The following is a 6,204-nucleotide window of genomic DNA, read 5'->3' as shown; positions in this document are numbered from 1 at the left end:
TAGTTCGTTGTGAATTACAGTGTGTGTTTAAGTTAAAGTGACCGTGGGAATTAAGTGAATTTCAAAGTTGTATTGAGAAAGAATAAACTAGTTTTATTTAAGAAGGGACTTGTGTCGCTAATGTTTCACCAGAAAGAAATTATACGGGATATTAACTAACGACCAGAGACGTAACAGTATTGTTCGTCCCGAACAATAGCCACTTAAATTAAACCAATAGTTAATTAACAATAACTTAATTAAATGTACAGAATTTACAAACACAAAATTCAACAAAGTATCTTAATTTTACGGGACGTATCTTCTTCCGTACTGGTCTTTGTCTCGTTGGCTTCTGCTTCACGTAAAGTTCATCTGCTCCATCAGGAAATGTCCTATTATTGGTAACAGTCACATCAGTGGTAGTAACTTCATTAAGGACTCAGTAAGCTCATATGTGTCTGCTACGGCGTGCTTCAACAAACTATTGCTGCAATCGAACACCCAAGATGAAACCTCAAACGCAAGAATTATGATTGCGCTGAATGGCAGTGGCATGTTTAAGTTTGATCTTCATGAAGCTGTTGCTAAGTTTCTACTCGGCATGGATAGACGATTTCGAGAGCCAGATGTAGAGATTTATTCTCATCGTGACGTTGTATCCCCATAATTTTTAAACTAGTGATCTAATTTAAATTTAAAGCAGTAATTGGTTATCAAACGTGTAAATACACACGTGAATATGCATACTTATTTGATATTTGTTAGAAAATAAAGTGTTATTTGTTAATTGCCTCATATCGTTGCAATGAAAAGAATAAGTGCGGACATTTTTTGTGATATTGTAAAAAGCGCAAAATTTGTGTGGATGAACTAAATTTAGTCAGTTGACTAATCTGCAATCGGAATATAGTATATCATATCAGAAATTGATTGCAACTTCAGTGAATTTCGCTCAAAAAGTTTCTGCTTAATACCATTTAAGGAAATCAGTTAATCTGAGAATACCACATACAATCACACATCAGCAGTAAAAACAATTATTTTTGCATGCTTCACACTATATTCGCACAACAGATGGAGCCAAATAAAATATATTTTTTTTTGAGACTGAAGGTAAGACGCGAAGGCTGTGTAAATTGTACTTCACTATGGATGAAAGGTGTTAGTTGAAGTTGGCGAGAAATATACCGTTGATGTTAGTTGTTAATGTTTAATGCAAATAATTATGGATCGTCTCGAAACATGTAACCTAACATCAAAATAAAAGGATCAGAAGTTAAAGTCTTCATGGTAACATTATATCTGGTAAGATAGACTTAAAAATAGTTGTCCAATAATGTATACTTTTACTTTTAGTATTATATGCCGACTAGAAGTTTAGTTTAGAAGGGGTAAACTTAAAGGTGTATGTGAGGGTATGATAAACAAAGACACCACCTACCGGTACTTTATAATCGTTCAATATATTGTTTAGAATTGGCGCGACCATATCATTGTCAGTGCATATAAAATAGATTTTTTCGAGCTCGTTTACTTTATAATATGAACGACTATATTGAAAATGAAATGTAATTAAAGTATTCACACAGAAAGTTGTTATATTGAAAATGATTTCAAAGCATAAAGATAATAACATGAAAGTTAGACTAAGCATAATTCATCATTGTTTTCCCCTAACTTGCTGAAGTTTTGATATGTGCAGGTGTAAACACATCCACCCATCTGAATTTAAATTAAAAGCTTCTGAAATATAGTTATAATATGCCCTCAGTCTAAGAAATGTAATTGATGTTAATAATAAGGAAGAAGTTTTTGACAAATATTGCTAATCTTTCCTGAATTATATGAATAGAGGACACTTTTCAATTACTCCTAACATGAATATGAAAAAGTAAACTTAAATGTAATCTTAATAGTAAGACGTATTTACTAGTAACTTAGTGTTAATACACTTTAAGTGTTTATGTGGTATAACACAATTTAGAATTACTACAGAAGTTTTATTTATAATTTTTTTATGTGCTGTTATTATAAATCTCAAACTTGCCCAAACAGAGGTACCAATACAAAAAGGATTTTCAAGTAACCATGATTGACCATTAAATATCTTTCATATTTCTATGGTCAGGATATGAACTTGAAGAAAATATGAGATGAAAGATTTTGCTCTTGAAGTAGTTTTTGTTTCTCACATTGTTCATTCCGTTATTAGAAAAAACCAAACTTGGGATGTTTCTAGGGAGTCATGCAAGTTCCTGAAAATTATAAACTGTTTAAGTCTAGCACATACATACAAACAGTTATAAATGTGTATCTCTAAACCTCATATTGATTCACAAACCTTCAGGCATCACATAGCAAATATGTTTAAACTAATGGAACAATATTATTACATTGCTTTCTTCTAGAGGAAGAGCCTAGTGAAGTTTGACTGCCAGCTCTAAGAAAAATGTATAACATAATAAAAATTTAACAAAATCTGTAAACTGATATATATATATATATATGTTAAAGAATATTTTAATTTATGGTAACTAATGTAAACAACAATTTATTTATCAGTTTGTGCTCAGGATATTCTACATGCTGCACTATAAAATAACTAACTATTAAAAGCTATGAAATTCATAAGGAATTACATATGCAGTGCTTAGATACCAGTGTTGTTGTATTGATTGATATCTTACATTTTGACTAAAAAGGCTTATGGATATTAAGTGTTTTGTCCAAGAACAAAATGATTCTGTATAATGTGGCCCCCCAGTGGCATGTTTTTCAATTTCAATACCTGTAGTGGGCAGAGCACAGATAGCCCTTTGTGTACCTTTATGCTTCATAGCAAACAACAGCAACTGTATAATGTGAAATAAGTAATATAGTTAGTTGTTTAGGTTTTCATATAGTAACTTGTAATACTTTTATTTAATAAATAGCCCACTTTTGATTTCATAGCATTACTTGTGAATGCTGTATAAAAAAAAGAAGATTTTTTAAAAAATGGCAAAATTGGATTGACAGAGCTTTGGATATGAGTTCTTCAGGTGAACTTATTGATTTGGTGAGAGATTTCGGCCTTCCAAAGGATTCTTCAGAGGTTTTGGGGTCTAGACTTCGGGCTAAGAACTTACTTTCTCCATGGTCATCATTTTACTGGTACAGAAATTGTGAAAAAGAGTTTATACCATACATGAATGAGGATGCATACTCGTTTGACATCAGTGTTCTTCCCTTTTCTTTAGTTTGTTTGTATTTTTGTTAGGAAACATAATAAAAAAAAGTTCATTATGGTAAACGAAATAATTATTTGACCTAAGTAAGTTTTTTTTTATTCCCAATTCGAAAACATTTTTTACGTAATATAAAAAAATTCATATTATTTTCAAAATCTGTGTAGCTGAATTATGGAAAATCCATTATTAAAACCAAAACACCTTTTATGAAGTTTAAGTTTGCAGGCCTGTGTAATTTAAGTTAAAGATTATTTGCACATGAAATAAAGAAAGTCAGCCACACCTAGAACATTGAAGATTAGGTGCACATGAAATAATGAAAGTCAGACATACCTAGAACATTGAAGATTAGGTGCACATGAAATAATGAAAGTCAGACATACCTAGAACATTGAAGATTAGGTGCACATGAAATAATGAAAATCAGACACACCTAGAACATTGAAGATTAGGTGCACATTAAACAATGAAAGTCAGACATACCTAGAACATTGAAGATTAGGTGCACATTAAACAATGAAAGTCAGACATACCTAGAACATTGAAGATTAGGAGCACAGGGGATTTCAAAGATAGTGCATATGTGACATTGTATATATTAATGTTAGTTATACATAGGATGTTGAAAGTTAGGTATTTATTGTACATTTTCCATAGCAAGTGTTGCTGGCTGTGAGGAGGAAGATGTTGCCTTACAAAAGTTTTGGGTTTTGAGTTGGGCAAGTAAATGGCAGGTGGCTTTAAATTATAATAAATTTAAGGTAATGAATGTGGTATATCATGTAAAATTTTGATAGTATAACCTTAACAGTGTCATGAAAGAAAGAAATTATTTTGGTGTTCTGGTTGATCAGTCTCTTAAGTCATCCAAGCAATGTGCTGTTGCTAGTGGAAGGGCAAATAGAATTTTAAATTGTATCTACAAAAATATAGAATATGAGTCTCAAGTGGTTGTTATGTTATTGTATAGGTCACTGGTTAGACCACATTTGGAGTAGTGTTCAGTTTTGGGCTCCTTACCTTAGGAAGGACATTGAATATGTTGGAAAGGGTTCAGAGCAGGGCTACTAGTATAAGACTTGTGATGGAAAGGTTGTTTTGTGAGGATAAGCTAAGATCTCTGAAATTGTTTTCTTTTGAAAAAAATGAATTAAAGGGGATCTGATTGAGGTGTTTTAGATTGTATAGGGAATTGATAGTGTTGATGCATAATGTTTTTGAATTTAATGCTGGAAATGGTAAGATTAAAGGATACAAATATAAGTTTTGGTAGCTAAGATAGCCTTATTTTTGTAACAGGGTGGTTGGTCTCTGGAACACTTTGACTTCTAATGTGGTGGATGCAGTTAATTTAAGGGAGTTTCATGGAAGACTTGATAAACATTTGAATGATAAATGGTGGCTCTGAGTATTTTATATAAAAGTTTAGTTTTGTGGATGGGATTGCACAGATGAACCGATAGGTCCAGTTTTCTTCTAAAATTTTATGAGTTTAGATGTATAAATGTTCAAGGTATATGGGTGGTTGTGCACAGTCATTTCAAAGTGTTTCATAAAAATATTAATAAATGTTTTTTTTTCTGTGATAAATAAAATATCAGCTGTTATACAATTACTATTCTCAAGCATTTCTAAACCTGTATTTATAAACATTTAATGTATTCATCAGTGAGGATGTTTTGTTTTTGGTTCATTTTGTTGTATTCAGGTTACTGCACATTTGATTAATTATAGTATTAATTCATAAAACTATACAAGTTGCGACCCTCTATCTTCTTTGCTTCTTTTATTTTATAATGTTATTTCAGGCACGTTGTGCTCCTACTGTATTAAGATCTAAAAAACGTATTCACACAATGAAAGGCAAAATGTGACTTAGAAATTTCAGTAGATTAGTTTCAGTTACTGATGATGATAACTGTGTTACCGAAAGTTATCAACTGAAATACCTAACAAGTGTCTTATTTTTCATCATGCCAAAAAATTTTAAGTTTTTTTAAGTCTTAATATTTTGTACTTTGAATTATGTAAATATTTATAGCAATGAAAAGTGTATGTTAAAATTTCCTTCAAAAATATCCATTGTGGTGGTTAAGGTGCTTGACTCACAATCTGAGGGTCATGATTTCAAATCTCCATCACTGAACATGCTCACCATTTCAGTCGTGAGGGTATTATAATGTGACAGTCAATCCCACTATTTGTTAGTAAAAGAGTAGCCCAAAAGTTGGCAGTATGTGGTGTTAACTAGATGCCTTCCCTTTAGTCTTTCACCACTAAATTAGGGACGGCTAGCCCAGATAGTCCTCGTGTAGCTTTGTGCGAAATTGAAGACGAACTAAACCAAAACTGTTCTGCCCTTTGATTGCTGTGATTACATCAATTAGTGTCATGTTAACTAAGTAGTTTATCAGAATTATGATGAAATTGATTAATCAAATCGGTGTATCATATTATTTTTGTGTTTGATTATTCCAGCAATCAATAAATTGAAATGATCATGTAATTGAATTAAGATTTCTGATTACTACTATTTTCCATCATTTCAACTATATAAGTAATTGAAATATTTCTACTAATTCTCACTAATTTTGAACTGCTAGAGGAAAAGAAGCTGGCAGCACCCATAAGCACGTTTTTTCTTTTTGTTGTTGTTAAGTCTACTAAGACGTTAAGATAAGTCTACTAAAACTTTAAACAAGTTTGACTGGAATATAACTTTATAAGATTTTTTTTTGTACATAGGTTATTCTTAAGAAAATATTTAGTTGTTATGTTATTGAATCTGATATATTACAAATGTTTTGTGTTCATGTTCTTATTTATTTAATTAGAAATATTATAAGTTTTTGTGTTCATGTTATGTTTTTACTTAATTGGTATTATTAGAATTGTTTTGTGTTCATGTTCTGTATTTATTTAATTAAAAATATTACAAGTTTTTGTGTTCATGTTATGTTTTTACTTAATTGGTATTATTAGAATTGTTTTG

The 6,204-nt window shown here is 30.9% G+C and overlaps 1 protein-coding gene across 3 annotated transcripts in view; it reads left to right on the top strand.

Annotated features, from left to right (window-relative positions):
• Positions 1 to 1,113: 1,113 nt before the first annotated feature.
• LOC106466159 (oxysterol-binding protein-related protein 3-like) overlaps positions 1,114 to 6,204 on the top strand; it is a 104,085-nt gene continuing 98,994 nt past the window's right edge. For all 3 annotated transcript variants that reach the window (XM_022394120.1, XM_022394121.1, XM_022394117.1), the window contains exon 1: positions 1,114 to 1,287. The gene's annotated coding sequence lies outside the window, so the exon portion shown is untranslated. The remainder of the gene's footprint in view (positions 1,288 to 6,204) is intronic.

This window comes from Limulus polyphemus, unplaced genomic scaffold (assembly GCF_000517525.1).
Source record: "Limulus polyphemus unplaced genomic scaffold, Limulus_polyphemus-2.1.2 Scaffold2171, whole genome shotgun sequence".
NCBI lineage: Eukaryota > Metazoa > Arthropoda > Merostomata > Xiphosura > Limulidae > Limulus > Limulus polyphemus.
Note: the sequence above shows the minus strand (reverse complement) of the source record. Positions and strands in the feature narration are given on the sequence as shown.